The sequence below is a fragment of the Melopsittacus undulatus genome, chromosome 9, assembly GCF_012275295.1.
Source record: "Melopsittacus undulatus isolate bMelUnd1 chromosome 9, bMelUnd1.mat.Z, whole genome shotgun sequence".
Classification (NCBI taxonomy): Eukaryota; Metazoa; Chordata; class Aves; order Psittaciformes; family Psittaculidae; genus Melopsittacus; species Melopsittacus undulatus.
This window is the reverse complement of record NC_047535.1, coordinates 16,767,554-16,788,250: the sequence shown is the minus strand read 5'-3', so window position 1 is coordinate 16,788,250 and position 20,697 is coordinate 16,767,554. Positions and strand designations below refer to the sequence as shown.

The 20,697-nt window shown below is 40.5% G+C and overlaps 1 protein-coding gene across 1 annotated transcript in view; it reads left to right on the top strand.

Annotated features, from left to right (window-relative positions):
• The window catches only part of KLF13 (KLF transcription factor 13), a 28,824-nt gene extending 25,846 nt beyond the window's left edge, over positions 1 to 2,978 (top strand). The window contains exon 3 of the mRNA XM_005145677.3: positions 1,219 to 2,978. The gene's annotated coding sequence lies outside the window, so the exon portion shown is untranslated. The remainder of the gene's footprint in view (positions 1 to 1,218) is intronic.
• Positions 2,979 to 20,697: the final 17,719 nt, after the last annotated feature.

Below are 20,697 nucleotides of genomic sequence, written 5' to 3'. Positions count from 1 at the left end.
TGCTGTAGCTAGTAAAGAGGCATTTCAGCTATCTAGCTAAAGGAATTCTACAGGTCAGCTGTGTCTTGTGCACATACTTTGAAAGAGGTCGTAAACATATTTATCATTATACCTTAACAGAGGAATGGGAATAACACAACCAAAATAAAAAGGTGAACTTCAGCAAAAATCATGGGCTTCATGTTCTAAGTTCAGTTTTTTGTAAAAACATCTTTTCCAACAAGAGCATCATTTAATCTTTAGCAAAGGAGGAACCACTTTAGTCCATTTACTGAGGGCATAATAACTGCATGAGTCAGTAGGTGCATTACAGACAACTTGGTTTAATAGCCTGGAGAAAGAATATTTGCACCAGGTTTTATTAGTACTGAGATTATGGGACAGCCTATCCTGAGTGACATCAGAATTATGTAATCTTCAGCTCAGACAGTAGACTAAGCATTTTATGTGTATTCCTCATAGAAACTACTAATAATTCTCCAAGTTTGAACCAAAAAAAAAGGGTTCAAAGTCAAATTTTCAGTTCAGCTAGTTCCATCCAGTGAGAAGGCTGAGCCTGTGCATAGCAGCATTGCTGCACTTTCAGGGAATTTGCTAAACTTTGTCAGTTAAACTTTTATTTACACCTTAGCTTTAAGTACCTCAGAGTGTGTTAAGGCTGACAGTCACACTACTGTGTTTTAAAATCCTAGCTAGAGTTTCAAATTAGAGTTTCATTACATGTTTGATACATGATAGCTTAAGGATAAAATGATGAATTCCAAACTATTAGTAGTTTCCAAGACTGAATGTGAACAAAATTTCTCTTAATATTTCCATATAGAAAGAGAGTGTTTAGGGTTTTCTACATCTGCTGGATGCTAGGAAAGAAGCAGAAGTACAAGCAAGGTGGTGAGACTCCATTCTGTGCTTCACAGATACAAGAAGTTTGAACAGCTCAAATGGTATTTTGAAATCTGCGTGCTTATCCATACTAACCTCAGATTTTTACCTTTTCTGTTGTTTCACCCAGCACTGTGAGCTCAGTCTCCTGGCATAGCAACAAAACACTGCACACTCAGGAAATGCTGTTCTGGCAAGGTGCAAATTTCTTCCCAGTCCTCTCCATTTGGAGGAGTGCATCTCTCCTCCTGCCTCCTCCGTTCCCTATGCAATCTGTTACGGTGAATCCCCAGAAACTACAAGATCACCCTAATTTTATTTTCCTTTTTATTTCAGAATATAAAGCCAAGCTTATTGTTACTAAGAAAGACCTGAAGGTTTGTGTTACTCCACCCATAATTCCACCTTCCTCTCTAAAAGTTGAGCTTATCTGCCTTGCTCTATGAAATGGGTGCAAGTCAAAATCATCACTTCACTACCAGAATGCAAATGAAACTAAAGACACTCTTAGAAGCTCATTCACCCCTGCCACTAACCTCATCTGCAAAGACCTAAAGTGCATTAATGGCCACATAAATTCAGTTTTTATCCTGATTCTTAGAAAACAGTCCTGGTAAACTTGTGGCAGCTAGATTTTATTGTGCGAATTGTTTATACCTGCAGACTAGTTGTTCCTTGCTTTTATAATATACTCATATTATCTGTTTACATAACTGCAAAAGTATGTATTTATAGCAAGTCATCAGAAGTCTCTGATGGTAACACCTAACTCATGTACATGTCCTACCCTCCTCACTGCACTAACCCTTGCAATACCTTTCAGCTGTGGGAGCCTCTGTACACCTTTAAAACCTCATTACCTTCTGTGCAGCTGTTAAGTGATTTCCATGGTTCATGCAGCCAGGCAGTATGAAGCTGTGTAAGGACCTTACCTATTTCTCACTATTCATGATCACAACTGCTTTTCTCCAGCAGAATCTGTACTGTGTGAAGTGCTTTTTTGTTTTGGGGAACATGGTCTGTGAAGAAAGAGTAAGGAAAATGAACTCTGCATACTTTAAGCTTACCTTTTCATTGCCATTTAATTTACTAATTTCATAAGGTAATGCCAACAGACCGACTTTCAGGTGCTCTTTTACTCCATCACACCACATGTTTGTGCATTAGGTTCTAACATATAGTCTATGTTAGTGAGTGGTATGATGAACGTCTGTATTTTTAACTCTTTTGGGATAAAGCTATATCTCCTTAGGCAGAAAAAAATAACAGAATTATACTTGTTTACCCCATAAGCGAGAATATAAAATGCAAAAGCCTATTTGGTGGTATAGGGGTTTTTATATATAAATATCTATATCTATGGATTTATAAGCATATGCACATATATAAAAATATGTATGTATGTGTATATTGCATAGTGCATGTGTGTATACATAAATACACAGCAATGTGTATACACTACACACCAAATAATTAACGGATGTCTACAGAGCAAAAATAGGTATCCATTTCATTAGAACTAGTGATGGGGCTGAACCAAAATCCTAGATACAAATGCCACTGCATTTGGAAAGTGTGAACCTGTGTTTTGAGATTTGTGGTTGGGTTCCATCTCTGGTCACAGCTGCAGTTATGTGTCTATATATACATTCTGGGTTTCTGTGTGTGTGTGCATGTGTGTGCTTATTCACAAGCACATGCCTGTGTGGGTGACAGGAATATATGTGCCAGTAAGTGTGCATGGGTTTACATATATACTTCCTGCTTTGGTGAACTATGATGTTGCCATGTCATCTTCACCTGTACAGTTTTGTCAGCAGCACATGAATGCTTCCTTGGGTCACTTTGCAACTCTAAATCACTACATTGAAGTATTACAGTTGTACAGTTATATGTTCATCTATTCTTGCTCTGCTGTAACTTTTTATGTATTTTGTACCGCATAGATTATATATTGTGATAATGTCCTATGCAACAACAGCAAAGAAGGGAAAAAAAAGGAAAAAGGAAGAAAATTAACAGCTGTAAAATATTGTCTTAACTTGTATGCATGGTTAGTGACGTTTACATTTCCCAAAATAAAACATAACTATGAAATACCTAATTTCCTTCTCTATGTGTCAGTTAAAAAGCATCAATTGTTAATATTTCTGCTGTTTGTTTGAGGCTTGATACCTTGTTTGATATGTTTAAGTTTTACCCTGTGCTTTTGTTTAAAATGGGATCTGGTTTTTAATCACTGAAAGTTTCTGTTTTGTATTCTCCTCTGCTTTAAGCGGTATTTTAAAGTTGCACAGTGAAATTATTTTCTCAAAGCAGGCATAGACTGTTTTTCTTTACAGGATGGTCATGGGATTAATATGCATGAGTTCAGCATCAGAGAGCCAACCATACTTTCTTTCAAAGTTCAGTTGTTTGCAAATTTCTGATACCATCTCTGCAAGTAGCAGTGTCACATCCAAACAGCAGTAATTTAATCTCACAGCACCCTGAAATGCTTTTGCCTAATTTTAAAGATGAGGAAATTGAAACATAAGAGATTTGAGTGACTTTCTCAGAGGCACGAGGCAATGGCAGATTATCCTCCTTTGAAAGCACTACCACACTTCCAGGAAAACAATTCTGTACCCTAGAATGAATGTATGTCTATAGAACATTCTAACTGTCTGCAAAATAATTTTAAATGGTGGACTACTATTGAAAGAGGAAAGCTAAAACATCCAATTGTGGGAATTACTTTAAAATGAGTATATTTTCTTTTGCAGGGATCATGAAAACTTTTCAGAGCACATAACTTAGAGAGCCATTATCTTTAATCACAGGCTTCCCTGTTGCAGTGTTGAACTGCCAGCACTGTTCATTATCTGCCCATGCACCATTCGCTTGTATATCTGTATGTGTCTGTGGTCAACTGCTATTTTATAGCTCACTAAGTAACAGAACACTTAACTGTGCTAGTGCAGTATCTAAGGGCTTGTTATCTGAGTGTAACAGTCTCTGTGCATGTGCAGTGGATTGCCATAACTATTGGTGAGCTCTCATTGTAATACAAGACAAAGTGCTCTTGTCCAGCAGAAAGCCACAGGTGAAGAGAGTTTCATTCTCTGCTGTTAACACCAGCATGACATGGCCTCTTCCTGCTTATTCTCAATGTCCATGTTAGAACTGGGAAATCTCAGGCAGGGGATTCTCTGAAGCATTTGGATTGTGAAAGTCCTCAAGCAAAAATCCTGGTAAACCATCTAATACCTGAGTGAGCAGAAGTTCCCTTGCAGACCTTGTGTATCAGTCTGTTTGTTGAATTCTTACATTTCAGATCCACTGAAGTAACTAACATCACCCCTGCCCCTGGCAGTCTTTGCCCTAATGCTTCCCCAGGTATCCTTGTCACCCCATTCAATTTTCACACTTGAACAGACTGGTTAGGTTTTCTGTTCTAGCTGCTGTAGAAGTCTGGTTGCTTTTTGCTAGTTGGTTCCTATTGGAAAGGTTAGTGTGACATGTCTGGCTTCTGCCACTACCTGGTCTTCCAGCCAGTTGTTCTGTCTGAATTCAGTGTTTGTACTGGGGGGAAGATGGTGAGGAGTCTTTTTTCACTGATGCTGGAGAAAGCTGATACAGACTCTTGCTCCTCCTATGTGTGAAGGAGTGAGTCTGAAGTATCCTGAAAGTACAGGTTACACATCACTTCTGAACACTGGTTTGTTCATGAAAATAGGCCCTGAAGAGTAGCGTTTATGAAGTCTTCCTACATGAAGGATCCATCTTACGTCTGATAACCAAAGAGCAGTCAAAGACTGTTTTCTAGCCTTTCCAGAAGAAAAGAGAAACAAATCCTTCCAAAAGGTTACACTTCCTTTTCAGTTTAATTATGGAGTTGTTGCCTTGGTACTGTAATGTTATGTGCCTCCCCACCCAGACACCCACACTCTCTGAAACATGTAGGTTCACACATTCTCACCTTCAAAAGAAACTTCTCCTCTCGGGTTGCTAAATGTATGGGTTTCTGTTTTGCCTGTGACTCAGCACTTGCCATGAAATGGTCACGGACTTGGCACTAGTCCATCAGTTCAGAAGAGAAGCAATATCACTGATGGAATTAGGATGGGATTTTCCTATTTACACTGACCTGCATATGATTTCTGTCTTCAAAGCAGTCCTCTTCAGGCTCATTGCCGCAGCTGTTCAAGGAACCACACCCATAGCATGCTTTGCTGTTTGACTGCAAGAGATTAAAGTGCCATAAATATAAATACACAGTCATAGAAACGGAGAAAAAAGTGGGAGAAGATGGAGGTTGAAACAGAAAAGAGATGAGGACAAAAAGACATGTCGAGTGCTTCCAGCAGCTGACCAGAAAGCCTCATACTGCACCAAAATACATGTGGAGCTGCCAGGCAGCACCTCTAAAGATGACCAGAAACTGCATCATCTTTTCCAAGAGCAGTAGAGGAGGAAGCTAAGTCAAACAGTGATTCAAGCAGGCAAGCCCACATGTCTGTCTAGCTACAATGCATTGCTGGCAAGCAAACAGTATAAAGAGTGAGGGATTATTTTAATAGATTTCTCAGTCCATGCTCCAGACAAGGGAGGGGAGTTCGGATGCCCAGACATCTGAGCAGCAAGAGAGGAAGAGGGAAGCACTGGGAGCCAGAGTTGTGCTTTGGGCAACTCAGAGAACAAGTTTGCATTATACAAGTCTGGAGAAAATCAAATACTAGATGAGTGAACAAGAGAGATCTGAAAAACCTGAGAGGGGTTTTAGGCAAGATCAGTCCCCAAAGGTCTGCTAACGAAACCTGAACACTGAGCTTAGCAATGAGACTGCCTCACCAGGAGAAAACAGCTCTGGAGCGTAATTGCTGCTGCATCATACCTGTAAATAAAGGATCGACCTGTCCTACCTGGTTGGTACTGGCAGAGCTTGATTTAATCTTTGGTTTCCACTGGCTGGAGCAAATGTTCAACAGGAAAAGAGGGGGTGGCATCAGAGACTGGGCTAAGAAGGGCTGTAAGGTGCTGTTGCTGGCAGGTTTCTGCTGAGCTGATGTTTCTTCTCTGCATCAGTGGCTAATGTGCCTGCCTGAGCACATGGCAGCAGGTCTGAGCCTGCTGCATTAGAGCTTGTTAGGTACATGCCAAAGGGTCGCACAGGTTTACACTGCCCAAGCTGATTTGTTGAGAGTCAGCCCAAGGGCCCTTCCCAAGGCCTACCAGGTACAAGTGGGGAATCTCCCAGGGGAAAAGTTCCAATGGGTGGATGAGAGAGCACCATTGAGAAAAAGGGGCCAGTTGACAACCAGAGAGATGGTGCTGGTTAGAGAGGTTCAGGTGTATGGCAACACAGTAAGAGGAATGAGATTTACAGCTGTGGCAAACAGATGAAAGGTGCTATAAATAGGCAAGGTATGGTAAAGAGAGGGAAGGCAAGTATAGAAAAATGAGAAAGAAGTACAGGACAGGGCAATTTTGTGTAATTTTCTAATACAAAAAGAAAGGTGTAAGGTGCAAAATCCAAATGGGGGTCTAGAGGAAGGAGTAAGGTTGCTCAGGTAGTATTTCCAACAGACTAGAAGGTAAGGCATGTCAGTATGTAATAAACAGGACTGTGTGTCTTTAAGAGATCAATGTTTGCGTTTTCCCATGCTCTCCTATTGTGGAAATAACTTTCTGAGTCATTTCTCTGATCCTGGAGACAAACTGAACAGACACAAAACATAATAAAACACAATAGCAACGGGAAGAGAGAAATTCCTCCCTCCCCCTTCCACCACACACGTTTCATGTCAGCAGTCTGAGCACACTCAGAGCTTCCCAGTGGAAGAAAAGCTGGGAACAGCCCAGCAGTGTTGTTTGATACACACATCTGAATCGAGCTCACCTTCCACTACATGAACAGGTAAAAAATGAAAGCCACACTTCCCCAGTCTGTTACTTGTAGATGCGTTACTCGTTCTCTTTGGTTTAAAGTCTTACCCTCCAGATTCTCCACAGACCATGAACTGCAACAGGCGTTTGCTACCTTTCATAAACTTCAAAGCTTTGCACTTCAAAGACCCTGTAAATTTTCTCTCAAGCCTTATGGCCCACCCTCTGCAAGAAGATGTCAGTCTGGGGCTCTCAAAATGCCACACTTGGAAGCTCACATACAGCTAAAATCAACATCACAACTATGTTCCCAGAACGGAGTAATGAGATGGGCACCCCCGCACGGGGCTGGCCCCACTCCAGGCTGTATCATAACTTCCTGCACCAAAACACAGGATTCACCACGTCAGACCTGAGACGAGTCCATTTTCTCGGTTGTGTATTGAGAACTCTCAAACCCTTTGCTATCACAGACAACAAGGCCCCATGAGGTTGTCACATCCTGGCAGGGTTGGTTTAACACGCAGCCTTTTTGTTAACTTGGAATTCATAAAGCCAATCCCCAGCTTTCCCTCTTTCGGGAGGTCATTTGCAGCCTGCTGGGAGGAACGGGATGACTTGACGGGAAGAAGAAAGCTTTGTGCAGGACTGTGTATCCCTCCCGGCTGCTGCAGTGAGCCCTGCTCATGGGACCAGGGCCAAGGGAGATGCCCGTGCTCCTGGGCAGCAGGCAGGGCTGCCTGCAGATGCCTCAGAAGAAAAGACCTACATCCACCTCTCGCCCCATGGGAGAGGAGTCGCTCCCAGAGACTGAGGGTTTGGAAGCAGCCACAGGGCTCCCCAGCTTTTCCAGCTTTCCTGACCACCAGCCATCAAATGGCTTCCCCTTACCATGCACTTGCATGCAGTAATACTGAGTAACCCGGCTGAGTGAACAGAAGCAAGCCCAGGAAACAGGAACCCTGTGGAGGGTGGGGCTGCACAAACAACGGGGCTGGGTGAATAAATCATGCCTGGCTGTTGGCTTAGCTGTAAGAAACCCTCCATTAAGGCTCCACTGGGTATTTTTGGACTCTGCCTGTCTATTTTTAGGAGGGATAATTAATACTGAAGGAAATAAGGAAAAAAAAAATAAAATCAAGCTTTAAACCCAAGAATGGAAAATTTGGACTCCACAAAATTGCTGTGATTTAAAGACGACTGAAAAGGAGGGGTCATATTTCAGGAATAAAAATATGCTACAGATTACTGTAAAAATTGTATATTACACGGTATTGGCTAAGAGAGGAGAGGCATTTCAAGAAGACAGCACTTCACCACTTAACTGTTGCTAAACAGGAATGAAGCACAGCTGAATGCCCAGCTTTAAATCACAGCTATAGTCTGGCTGCTTTTGTGTAGTCCTGAGCTGTGCTGAGGCTCCCAGCTTCTCTGCTTTGGGAGGAGCTCGATGGGACCTCCAGAACAACTGGCATAGGCTCTGCCCAGTCCTGTGCATGGCATCAGGCAGTGAGAGAAAAATCACAGCCAAGTTACTGAGTATCCTCGCCAGGCCCTTAAAATAGACTGCCTGAAGAACAAGGCTATTGTAAGGTCAGAAAATCTCTTTTATGAAGAAGGGAGGTTCTTAGAAAAAAAACCACACCCTCCTGGATATGAGAGCCAAAACGTGATGGAACAGTGTGTGAAATGCTTTCAAAATTCAGCTATTATTTTACTAACAACAGTTGTTTAGATTTGCATCCCTCAGCCTTATGACAGTCATCTATCAACATTCGTGTTACCATTGCGTATAGAAGAATTAAACCTTTCCGTAGTCATCTTCTGCTTGTGAGTACATCCAGCTCCTAGGGGATATGTACCTAACAACAGCCATTGCCATCAACATGTGTGGGTACCTCATAGACACGCACAGGTTGCTGACGTGAGCACAGGACGAGCACTTTCCTCCTTACTCAGAGCCTGCTCCAGAGGAATGATCCCCTGATTCACTGAAGCAGAATTAGCCCTGCCTGCTTGTCAGCATAGTCCTGCCTTAGAGCTTCAGAATGTGCTCTCCACATATCCTCTCTTGACCCTACTAATTCTTTAGTTCAGGTGGCAAATTTGTAACATGCTTGGTAATGTATTAACCTAATTAATTCTGCAAAGCATTGTTTACTGTATTAAATCCCAGTGTCCTGGGTTCACCTGTAGCAATTATTTTTCTCCTTCCTAGTAGCTGGTGCAGTGCTGTGTTTTGGCTTTAGTCTGAGAACAATGCTGATAATACACTGACGTTTTAGTTGTTTCTCAGTAGCACTTGCCCTGATCAAGGACTTTTCAGTCTCTCATACTCTGCCAGTGAGGAGGGGCGCAAGAAGCTGGGAGGAAGCAGAGACAGGACACCTGACCCAGACTAGCCAAAGGGGTATTCCATACCACAGCACATCATGCCCAGGATATAAACTGGGGGGAGTTACCTGGAATATTGTGTAGATGATAAGTCAGTAACAGATTTTACAACTGATGCTGATATCAAATTAAACTCATGATTCTTCTCTGTTCACATAAATTATGGCATTTGAACGTTACCCATAAGCACCTAAGTAGTAAATATACTCACATATGTAATCATTAAAATGCATTAACTGAGTCCTAAACTAGCCACTGCCATTTGCTCCGCTTCCTTCCTACTCACTTGAATTGAACAATCATTAAGTTAATTAATTAATCATTAGTTCATTATTAAAATTGGCAGATGAAGTCTAATTAATTTTACTTAAAAAACCCAAACATTCCTTGAATTACAATACCATGACTTACATGCAGTTGAATCTTGCACAAGAGGTATGGATGCTCAGGTCTGCCTTGCTTTCGTTCCAGTCCCTCCAACAATTTTCAACTTCTGTGAGCACCCTGCAGATAATTTGCTGTAGAATGAAGAAAGTAAATTCAGTATCATTGTGCACAGCTCTGAGAACCATGGCTTTTTTACTCAGATGGTTTTATGACCTTCTTGAGGGAACAGGGGGATGGGACATTTAGCTGTGCAGAAAAACAGTATTTTCACATTGCAAGTGTAACATGGGGCACAACAGAATGAGACTAGGAATTCTCTAGACATCTCTCCAGCCGCAGGAGCTCAGCACAATATGCTATTACAAATTAGCATCTATCACCAGGTTTCTATGCTGTGGTATGTGATCCCAACACTGCTTCTTGCATCTCCACAGCTGGAGATGAGTAGATGGTTGTTAACTGATACTGGTTGTCCAGGGGCAACTGTAGTGTGGGTTAATGCAGTGAGCAAGCCCTCAGAGGAGGAGGGTCACTCAAAACAGAGCCATTTGACAGGGTGACCCAAAGGAGTCATTACTTACTAACACCAATTTCCCTCTTTGATGCTTTTAATAAGAGAGATTAGCAACAAGCAGCATAAATTGAAATGCTGTTTTCCAAACCTGTGGATTGACTGCACACTCATCCATGACAGTTCTGAGCACACCATGAAAGGGAAACAAACCTCTGAAGCAAGTTGAGGGAATCCAAATATTCAGATCTTGGCCAGGATGCCCGCTGGGGAGGCCAGCCAATGTTTGATTTCAGCAAGTAAAGCCTTATGTTGCTTTAATGTCCTTCCCCCAGGGAAGTCTTTACATGTTTTCTTAAGTGTAAATTTCAGTTCTTCAAGCAAGTCTGCCCTACGTTTTCCTGAAGCTCTTGAGTTGTTAAAGCTCTAGAAGGATTCAGGAGTCTGATCATATTAAACCAATTGTATGATTGTGGTCTTTAAATCAAAACAGAGTGCTCAAGGATTATTTCATGTGCCACTGCAATGAAGGTAAAATAATTCCAGTATCCATCAGCCAGGCAGATAAGTTTAATACTACAATGTCCTTCTGTTTAAGAACCATATTCCTAGAAACTGATCTTACCACTTAAGAAAACGCTAGCAAATGCAGATTTGAGCAAGCCCATAACCTCCAGAGTTAGGTATGGTGACTCTTAGCTTTTTTTCTGTCTCTAGGTACAGCATCATGAAGAAAGGAAGAAGGAAGAAAGAAGTCCTAAGGGTGGGTTGCCATATTAGTAGGTGGATACCTTGGAGATCTGCAGAACAGGTAAACATATTCAAAGATTTACCTCTCCCTTCTCCAGATATTTTACTGATTTATCCCCAGTTCAAATTCAAAATGATGTCAAACAACTGTTTACACACATTTTGAACATAGGCACAGTAAGAAAATGGTTAATATGGAACTTGCATCAAGAAAGAAATAAAGGTAAAATAAAAAAAAAAGTTTATGTTGTAGAAATAGGCCTCTTCAAACATCTTTAGACTACTTGAAGTTTATCTGATAAGTAATTCATTACCAATCCAATGTCTCAAGAGGCCTAGCCCCATGCTAAGAGTTTTATCAGTCAGCAGGAGAAAGTGATTGAAAGAATCATTACTAACATTAGAAGATTAAATGATTGGATGCTAGTACAGAGTAATGTGGATTGCTTAGTAAACTAGGTACAAACAAACCAAGCTTGCTTGTTACAATCAGAATTAACTCAGGTATTTAGGAAAACAACTTGGCTATACTCACCAGATGGAGGACTCCAGCTCATGAAGCAATGACTCTGAAAAATACTAGGTGGAAGAACAAGGAATTAGAGTTCCTTGTACATCTTATGGCCAGAAAGACTAAAGATGAATAAATATCCAATAATTTCAGTTAGGAAATAAACCTGTGCTGACACACAGACACTGTCAGTTCTTATATAGAATCAATCTAGTTCAGAAGAGAGGCTGTCTAATTATTGGCTGTCAGCAGTGTCTGAGTGAGTTAATTCTCTTTGGAGCTGAAGTGTTTTTCACAAAAAGCTTTCAGTCTCATTCAGATATCTCCAGATCAAGGAAGCTGTTAAAAGGCCAGAGGAGATTTGAAGCACAGGCATGAGAAAGACTGCATTCCAGAAGCTGCAAATAAACCTTCACAACAGCCTTGGGAAGCACAATCTGCTTACCCTAACACAGAGGTCAAGGGATGGCCCCATCAGTGGGTACAAACAATTCAAAGAGAAATACAGAGAACTCAGACAAGAATGAAATGAGATCTAAAGGCAGAAACCGGAGTTACCTACCACATGTAAGATGACTTCTGCAGCACCGGGAGCTCTCTCAAAAACCACTGCAGTTCAAACATAGTTGTTTGCAGATATCCTGCCCGCTGCCTCTTCACAGGTGCCCTGATGACGTTCACAGTGACAATCACAGCCCAGGCTGTACAGCAGCACAGTGGCTTGGCAGCACTGTACCTCTGCACGGGGGAGCCTTGTGCCTTTGGAACCTGGGAACTAGGAATACTCCGTGAAAATGAAAGCTGAGCAGGCCTGGCAGTGCCTGACTGTTGGCCTTTGCCTCAGATTGTCAGCGTTACCCAATTGATCCAAATTAACCTTGAAATCAAATGGAGTGAACTCTGGCAGCAGAATGAAAGCTTGTGATGAACCAATTAACCTCCCTGGGTGCGCAGCATGCTCCTGGGGCCCAGTTTCTTTTCTAGGCTTTAGTGTTTCTCCAGCACACACTGAGAAGAGCACACAGAGACCACAAACAAGAATTCAAGCATACAGATACTTTAGAAATAAGTTAATTTTATTGAATAGGCATTATAACTTCTCTCTCTTTCAAATAATGGAGAAGCCAATTCACACAGATTACAGAGCTATCAGTTACTTTGAGTAATCTTTCATAAAAGAAAGAAATTAAATACAGTTCTGCTATAAAAAGTGCAACAGTTGTAACTGGAAGTTTTTCAAAACAAAAGCAAATTTTACTACCTATTGCAAAAATTGGTTTAGTGCTTTAATACTTTACAAAGTAACAATCCAACCGCTAAAAACAGCTCTTGCACATCATCTTTGTCAAAGTATGGATCAGATTAAAAATGACATTTAAATTTAATTTGAATGAAACCTGCATGTAGAAAAGGTTCTCAAGAATTCACACTTCACAGCAAAAAAAAATCATTATCCTTCAACATTAATTAATGCTCCTGTTTCTTTTGAACAATGGATTTAAACACAATATGGCAGTCATCTTAACAATGATCAACTGGTTTGTTTGCAGATGGAAGGGACTCCAACCAATCGTGTCTTTAAATTATGAATAGGGAAGGACATGGGAAAAGAGAAATCCACTTCTTTCATATAGGATAAAAGTTTTGCATGAAAATGGTCAAACAGAGAAACCTGAAGTCACTCCAGCTGTAAATAAATTTACGATATTTCTATTGTTTACTGAATTCCTAAATCAATCTCTGCTAAGTTTGTATAAATTTATAGAAGACAACAAGAAACTCAAATCCTGACTCTGAAAAATGAAGGTGGTAAGACTCCCAAGAACCTGAATTTTTAGCCAGCAGAAATCACCCACACTTACTTTATTCCTTATTAACATTTATTTAAGCCCCAGTGAGAGCCAAGCACTCCCTCTCCTTGAAATTCAGACTTCAAGTAAGAATCCATCTATGGTACATTTCTGCACTCTTAAGAATGCTGAGCTTGCTGGGTTACTAGAAAGAGACACATCACCTATCCTGGTTTCTTAAACTTCATATTATAAGCTTTGGTTAGAACTGAGCAGAGACCCTCAGTTAATGAGCAAATGAACTTCTATAAACTAAGGGTGTGACATCTCTGTTATTTTAATTTATGTTTGGAGAGACAAACCACTCTGCATGCAATCTGAACTGAGAAAGCCACATCTTCTGTACTGGAAAATCTACCCCAAGTTTTAAGGGCAAAGAGCTTCAGAATTTGTCTAAGCAAGTAGAAGATGAAAGGAAAAATGTTAGCCATAGAAATAAAAAAGATATACAAGTGACTTGAGGAGGGCATATTATACAACAGTAATCATAAAGTTATGATGAATTAGCTACATGTACCTTTTGGGTATAATAATTCAAGCCGTCCTTCAGAATTTGCCCGTATCTGAGAGGCATTAGGTTTTAACACCACAGAATTGTGTAACCAAAAAGATAAAGCACACTGACTGGCAGAAATACATGTAAACAGCATTAATATTTTCAATGGTTCATTCCACTTTTCCATACAAAAATGTTAGTCACAAGAATCCATGAGGAAGAACGAAGCCTTCCAAGGAGAACAAAGTCTTTCAGCCACATAACAGTCAACTTCAAGGATTATGGAAAGTTTGTAACAGTATTTTTTGTCCTAAAATTGAGTGTGAAATAAAGCTCTAGACAGATTCCAATGAGAAAATTAGAGTTTCACACAGATCTGAAACGTGGTTCACTAGCAGGGTAGGAGCTCGGAAAGATACAGAAGGAATCACTCCTTCCCAGGACAGAGCACAAACCTGATCTAAATCACTGGGATACAGCTTTGTACCAAACTGTCAAAGCTGGCCTGGAATACTATGGTTAGGAACTCCTAGCTGGTGAGGTCTGTGTAGCTCATTACATTCATTATTTAATCTAGGCTTAAATCCTGTTTGTTCTCCTTGGTTTATGGATCATGTGCATGCAAAGCTCTGAGCAACTCCGAGGGAAAAGCATTTTTTGTACTGTACACACACTATGTGCATCATACAAAGACTGTATTTACAGTACTCAATCTTGAGCAAACAAACAATACAATCACTGGTTAATTTCTGTTAGTATTAAAATGTAAGTGCACACACTTTGCAAAGTTTAGAGACAAGAGCGCTTCTGTCACGCTCGCATGGCTGTGTTTCAGTTAATACCTGATTGCACGCCCATTAAAAGGAGATGCAGGGCATTCTCTGAGCCTGAGGTGCCATGTTTTGCTGCTACAGGTCCTGCATATTTTAACCAAAAGCATGGGGAAGAGGCTTTGTTACTTAAAACTGGAGGCAAATGACAACAAGGCAGTGTTCCACTTCATCTTTACTGAAAAGATGTTGCTCTGACACCACAGGCCAGCATGAACTATATGTGTTTTAAAGGCAAGAATGACCAGACTTACTCTGTTCTGGCTAGTTTGGCCATGGCTTGCAGGCTCCTGATACACTGTCAGGCTTCATCAAAGCTCCTGTGCCAAGGGGTTCTGATTATGTGGCAAAGCAGCCACATGGGATTTAAACAGGCAGCTTTTACCACTCCAGTTGCCTGAGAGGGAAAGTGCAACCCCAGGATCATTCCATTTTCATGTTTATATTGATTTTGCATGTGAACAGAGGAAGAACTGGGTCACTACCACACAAGCTTATTCTTTAAACTCCCCCCCTCCCTTTTTATAAAAAACCCCAGCATTTGAAAGGGACAAAATGGAAATTAAATACACAACTCATAGGAGTTAGGTACTCTTTAGTTCTAACATGGGATCGTATTTGTGCAGGCTCAGAGGATTCTGCCACTAGAGTATAATTTACTTAGTTTAAGAAGGAAAGAAAATTTGATGGTTTTTTTCTCCCTCCTTCCCCAAGAGCAAACCTCTGCAACACAGTCAGAGACTACATTCAATGCAGAGATGAATGGCAAAACAGCATTTCCGTGTTCCCAGAATACAGGAAGAGCTACAGAATTTCCAGTTGTGATAGGAAATAGTTTTTGATACACTTTAACTATTTTCCCTCTTTTTAGTATTTCAGTGACATGGTTACTTGTGTTGGTTGCCATAATAATCTCACTATTTTTACCCTTATCCTCTCTTTTAATGGAGGTTTCCTGATACTCATCAAGTAATTACAATTTCTTAAAGAAACCTTTCTTTTAAGATCAGACGTTACTCAGATGACTGTGCATACAGTTCTGCAGACCACACAGCAGGCTAGGGTGTTTTACAGTCATGGTTAAATGAGGAAGTGGGACAGAGGCTGCATCCAGTTAAGTGACTCTCAATCCCCAGAGAGTCATCATTTTAAGGCTGTTTGGAACATGGTGGCTTTTACCCATATCGCGTGTTCCACAGTGCAAATGTGCATCAGCCATTTCAATTCTCTTGGTACAGTGCCTGCATTCAGGTAATGGGAGATAAAACAGCAATCAGAACAGCATATTCACTTGAGAGGCAAGAAACCCAACCAAACAAACCAGAGTGATCATTATAGCCAAGAAAAAAAGGTCTTACATCCCTACAAAATCAGTGGAATACACTAGCTCTGTTAAGAATGCAACAGTTAAATGGACAATTACATGGTGTTTTGGTACAAGGCAAGTCTCTCTACACTCAAGCAATCACTTTATGAGTAAGTCCAATTACTTGTTCACACATGGAAAATTGTTAAAGAGAAAATGTAAATTCCATGGACTGAAAAGAAGTGTAGACCAATAAAGAAAAGCCCCAAACACACACTGGAGAAATACACACTTGGTTTTCCAAAACCAAGAAAGAGCTTTTGCTCCCAAAGAAACTGATGCTCAGTATATCTTAAAACCAGCCTCTCTGCTAGGAGAAACCTAGATGCAGAACCTTCACGTTGGGCACCTAGATTTGACCATTTTGGTTGCAGTACACACCTTAACAAACCAACCCCAACAAACTAAACCACAAAAAATATGGAATTTTAAAGCCTAACTTAACAAATGCATTAGTTTGCAAATCTTTTTTGCACAGTTCACAAGTTACTGCTATATACAGTACAAAGAACTATGAAGAAATTAAATCTGAACACCTTAATCTGCAAGAAGCTAACGCATAGTTGATACCTATATTAAGACACAGTGTACCTGCCAATTAGAGGATGACATTTCTTTGATCTAGAGTGATTTTCTTCCCACAGGTGCTAAATGATTGCACTGGCTATTCCTTCTTGATGTTCATTTGGAAGGAATAACAAATCTCTGATTCTGTTTTCAAAAAAGGCAAAGCAATTCTACTCCAATGGATTGAGGGTGTATACTGAACATCCCAAGTCAATCAATGTCTGTGCAGAAATGTTTCATTCGGTAAGGAAACTTTCCAGATGAGTCTTTATTCAGAAGCTGCTTACAAAAGTGGCTATTGGCAGGCACTGGAAGAAAGCATGGTAGTAAATAGGGAGGAATAGTGTTGTATCAAAATATATAAAGAAAAATTTAAAGCTTTTCAATTAAAAGAAAAGTGTATATTCAGCTCGTATCTGCTATAGATGTGCATGACAGACAGTTAGAAACAACAAGTACATTTACAAAGCTTTCTTTTCATGGGTAATTTCCACCAGCATTTCTGAAGGCAACCTACTGAAATGATGACCCTGTTTATAATAAAGGCGCAAACTATTGCTCTGTAGCATATTTGGAAAATTATATAAAAATAATTTCTATATTACAATTTAAACTTGGCTTGTAGAATCCCAACATAATACAGCCTTAAGTCTACAAACAGAACATACTTTACAAACACCTTTGTGTTGGTTTTCTCTCATTTTTAACAATACAATATTTCAGTCATATACACTGGAAGTTAATGTGCAAATTAAAATAGATGCTAGTGTCTGTTACTGAAATAATTTAAATTCTATGCTAGATACTGTTTGGTGATCCTCTGAACAAGCTGCCATACCGTAAAACAAATGCTCTTCAAACACACTGACAGGCACATAAAATACACTAAGCTGAAAAGCCATCTACAGTCAGCATCTGTTGATTTGCTTCTCTGAACCTATCTTTATTTTGGGTCACTGTGATTTCTATTAACATTTAGGTTTTTGCCTGTGCAAAATATTCCCAGTGTTATCAGACCTTACTTCCTTACAAGGTTGTACTTTACTTTCACATTCAGCTTGTAATACTTCGTGTCCATGAAGCACCTGATTTAAGGCCCCCACTGCTAATAGGATCCTGCCCACAGATTTCAGGACAACACATGGAGCCCAAAGAGGCTTCAGGCTTCCCTCTGCTCCTCAGGCAAAGTTCTCATCCATCCTCCCACTGGAAGAGTAAGTTCAGGCAGCCTGAGGGAAACCAGCACTGGCTGAAGGCTAACGCCTTGATCCTACAAACATGAATGCTGCTTCTTAAGAGTTAAGTTTTAGAAAATGAGCAGTCTCCGGGATGTCAGGGAGACTTTCACATTGGGGAAGTTGAGCACCAGTGGAGCTGTTTGCAGAACCAGAGGGCAGTATTTTGTCAGATCTGTGCTGTTCATTTTCTGATATCTACACATCCATCACATGAGAAGTAGATGACCCTGAATACGCCCCTATATGCAAGGACTGGTGTTGCCTCGGCAGACTGACTCCACCTGCAGTCCAGCGGTGCGCAAACCCGCGCTGAGCACATCCCCTCAATGCTCTGTGTGTGTCAGGGAACACTGCTCACACCACGGGCTCTGCAATTGCAGAAACAACTGCTCTGAACAGTTCAGTTGGCATGGTTAGACTTGACAACAAAGAAACAACACAAAACTTTCTAAGTGCAGGCTCCTCCCTTCACTCATTCCATTAATGTAACCTTTGACTTAGGGATATAGAATTAATTGCTAACGAGAGCAAGGTCACACACTGTATTTCCATTGCATTTATAAGGCTTAATGAACAATAATAACAAAAGGTTAATTAACTGTTCCAAAATCCTAAATACCTGAAGTTGCTTTGGATAACCTACACCACCTTCTGAATGAGCTGCTTGTTAGCCATGTGCTACAACTGACACCCGCATCTGACAAAGTACTTGTAAAGTCCAGCACTTTAATGGAAACTTAATATAAAGTGTGACTGAGACCCATTCTGTATACAGCATCCTCTGTTACCAACAGACCTCTGTATCACAGTTTATGAACAAAGTAAAAAAAAAATTGCATAATAGGTCCATCTTAAATTAGAAAAATTACACATTCACACATTAAAAAATTCCAGCCTCCTCCAACTTAAACATCTCCTGGTGATTTTGGATCTGTTCTGGGAAGGTGGAGCCTTCCCAGGAGTTAGTCTGTACTGCTGAAATCCTGACAACAGTTGTAATTGTTGACTTGCTATCAAGGAGGCTGGGGGGGAAGCACACACAAATGCAAAAGCATGCATGTGTATTGTGGTCACTTGAGCCAACAGCTGAGATGAACAAGGTCCTCCAGAACCAAAGCAGGGTTCTGGACTACGTGGTAACACTGACAAGCTCTGAGAGGTCTGAAGATTATTCCCCCTCACACCCAGGAATAACACAACAGGCTGGTGAATGCAACTCACAAGCAGTGGGGAATTCCCTCTGGAGAAAAAAAAAAAAGGGACAGAAATTTTCCTCTTACAGCCAGACCCTGATTTACTGGGATTTTAATGGGCTTCTTCAGGAGGGTGCACTGTTTCTGCACATCTGGACTGTTTAGTACCAGCTATAGAATCTCCTTCAGACAGCTGCCACAAACCCCTCAGGAAGAAAAAAAGAAAGAAAAACCCCCCAAACTCAGAGTATGACTTATCCAGAAAAAAGGACAACCACTGGGAAATGGTGGGTAGATTTTAACTGGCAAAGCGTGGTGTAGGCCTGCACCTTCTCTTCAGTAGCAGACTTTAAGGGACAAGAGAATAGCGGGGTATTAGAAAATAAACCAGCAATATTAAGCAAATTAACTGAAGATATACCAAGAAAAGGATTCTGAGGAAACAGGCACAACTAAAAAGTGTTCTGTCAGTATTTCATAGATAATCTAAAATGAGCCATCCAGTAGTGGTAAATATCACAGGATCTAAGGGACTTGAGGCTAACAGTGAACACAAGCTCAGTGTCCTATTCAGACAAGCCTGTTATTCAGAAGAGCAACTGTTCAAAATAATCTAACAAACAGGTACAATCTAGTCACTAATTTAGAGCAGAGGAATTTATCTAAATCCTGACCAGCTGCACTCCTCTTTCTTTGGTGAGCAGTCGATATTCTATAGAAACAACTCTGAGAAGAGAGAAAACACAAATTCTCATGGGAATTGATTATTTTTACATTTGTGCTGTTACTCTTTTCCTAATTCAGAAAGGACACAACTGATATAAATACCTGGGCTGGTGTGTTTTGTTGCTAATCTGCTATTTCTTAAGCACAGCTTAAATAAATATGTTTTTTCTTTATCCTATCAGTTTTCTTAGTGAGAAATACAATCAAGTATACTTGATGTGGTTTAACATAATCCATCTTGTTTCAGCATAACCTGCAATCACAGAATTTCCATGTAATCACAACAGTTACCCAAGACAAGGGGATAGAATGTGCTTACCTTAAGGACAGAAGTCTCATGGAGTTTTAACCTCTCATTACTCACATGAGTATTTCCCTTTTGTGAAAAAATGCAAATTCAGTCACATTCAAGGTATGCTCAGTATACAACAAGAAATATGAAGTACAGGTAGTTCATGGAAGAGCTAACATGGCACAGACTGGGACTTTCTAGGAGCGGCTATTTAATAGACTTATTTTGCAACCATTCTTTAAACCTCCCATTCAGCAAAATAACTAAAGATATGGTAAATTTTCAGTATATGCTCAGCTCTACAGATTTCAGTGGGACATCAACACAAGCTTACATGCTCCCTGAAGGCCAGCGCATGTCAGCCTAAGTTTTGTATTTCATTCCACAGACTACTTCAGGCTTGGCTTCAAGGCTAACTGGGATTAACTGCACACAAGTGAAATAGTACCACCTTTGGCAAGAGTAAAAAATGGGGTACAGCAGAAAAGAATCAGAAACAAAGACTCTTTGGCAAAGAACCTTTCTTTCCAAGCCAGAGAAGTGCTATTCCATCATGAGTAAGGGAGAACTCATGTTCTGCACCTTCAGCAAGCAGAATAGGCAGTCTGAAAGGCAACACGTGAACCACTTGTAGAAAATGAGCTCTCTGTGTAGAGTAAAAGAGCCACAGCTTACAGCTGTAATGACTACAGAGCTCTTCTTACTACATTATGTTGGCTGATGGTGGAGGGCTGCAAAAATGGGTAGTACTATATGCAAGAGAACTCCTCAGGGTCACACATCTACTTTAACAGTATTCATGGTGTCTATTTCAAAGAGCTGTTTCTATTTTCAAT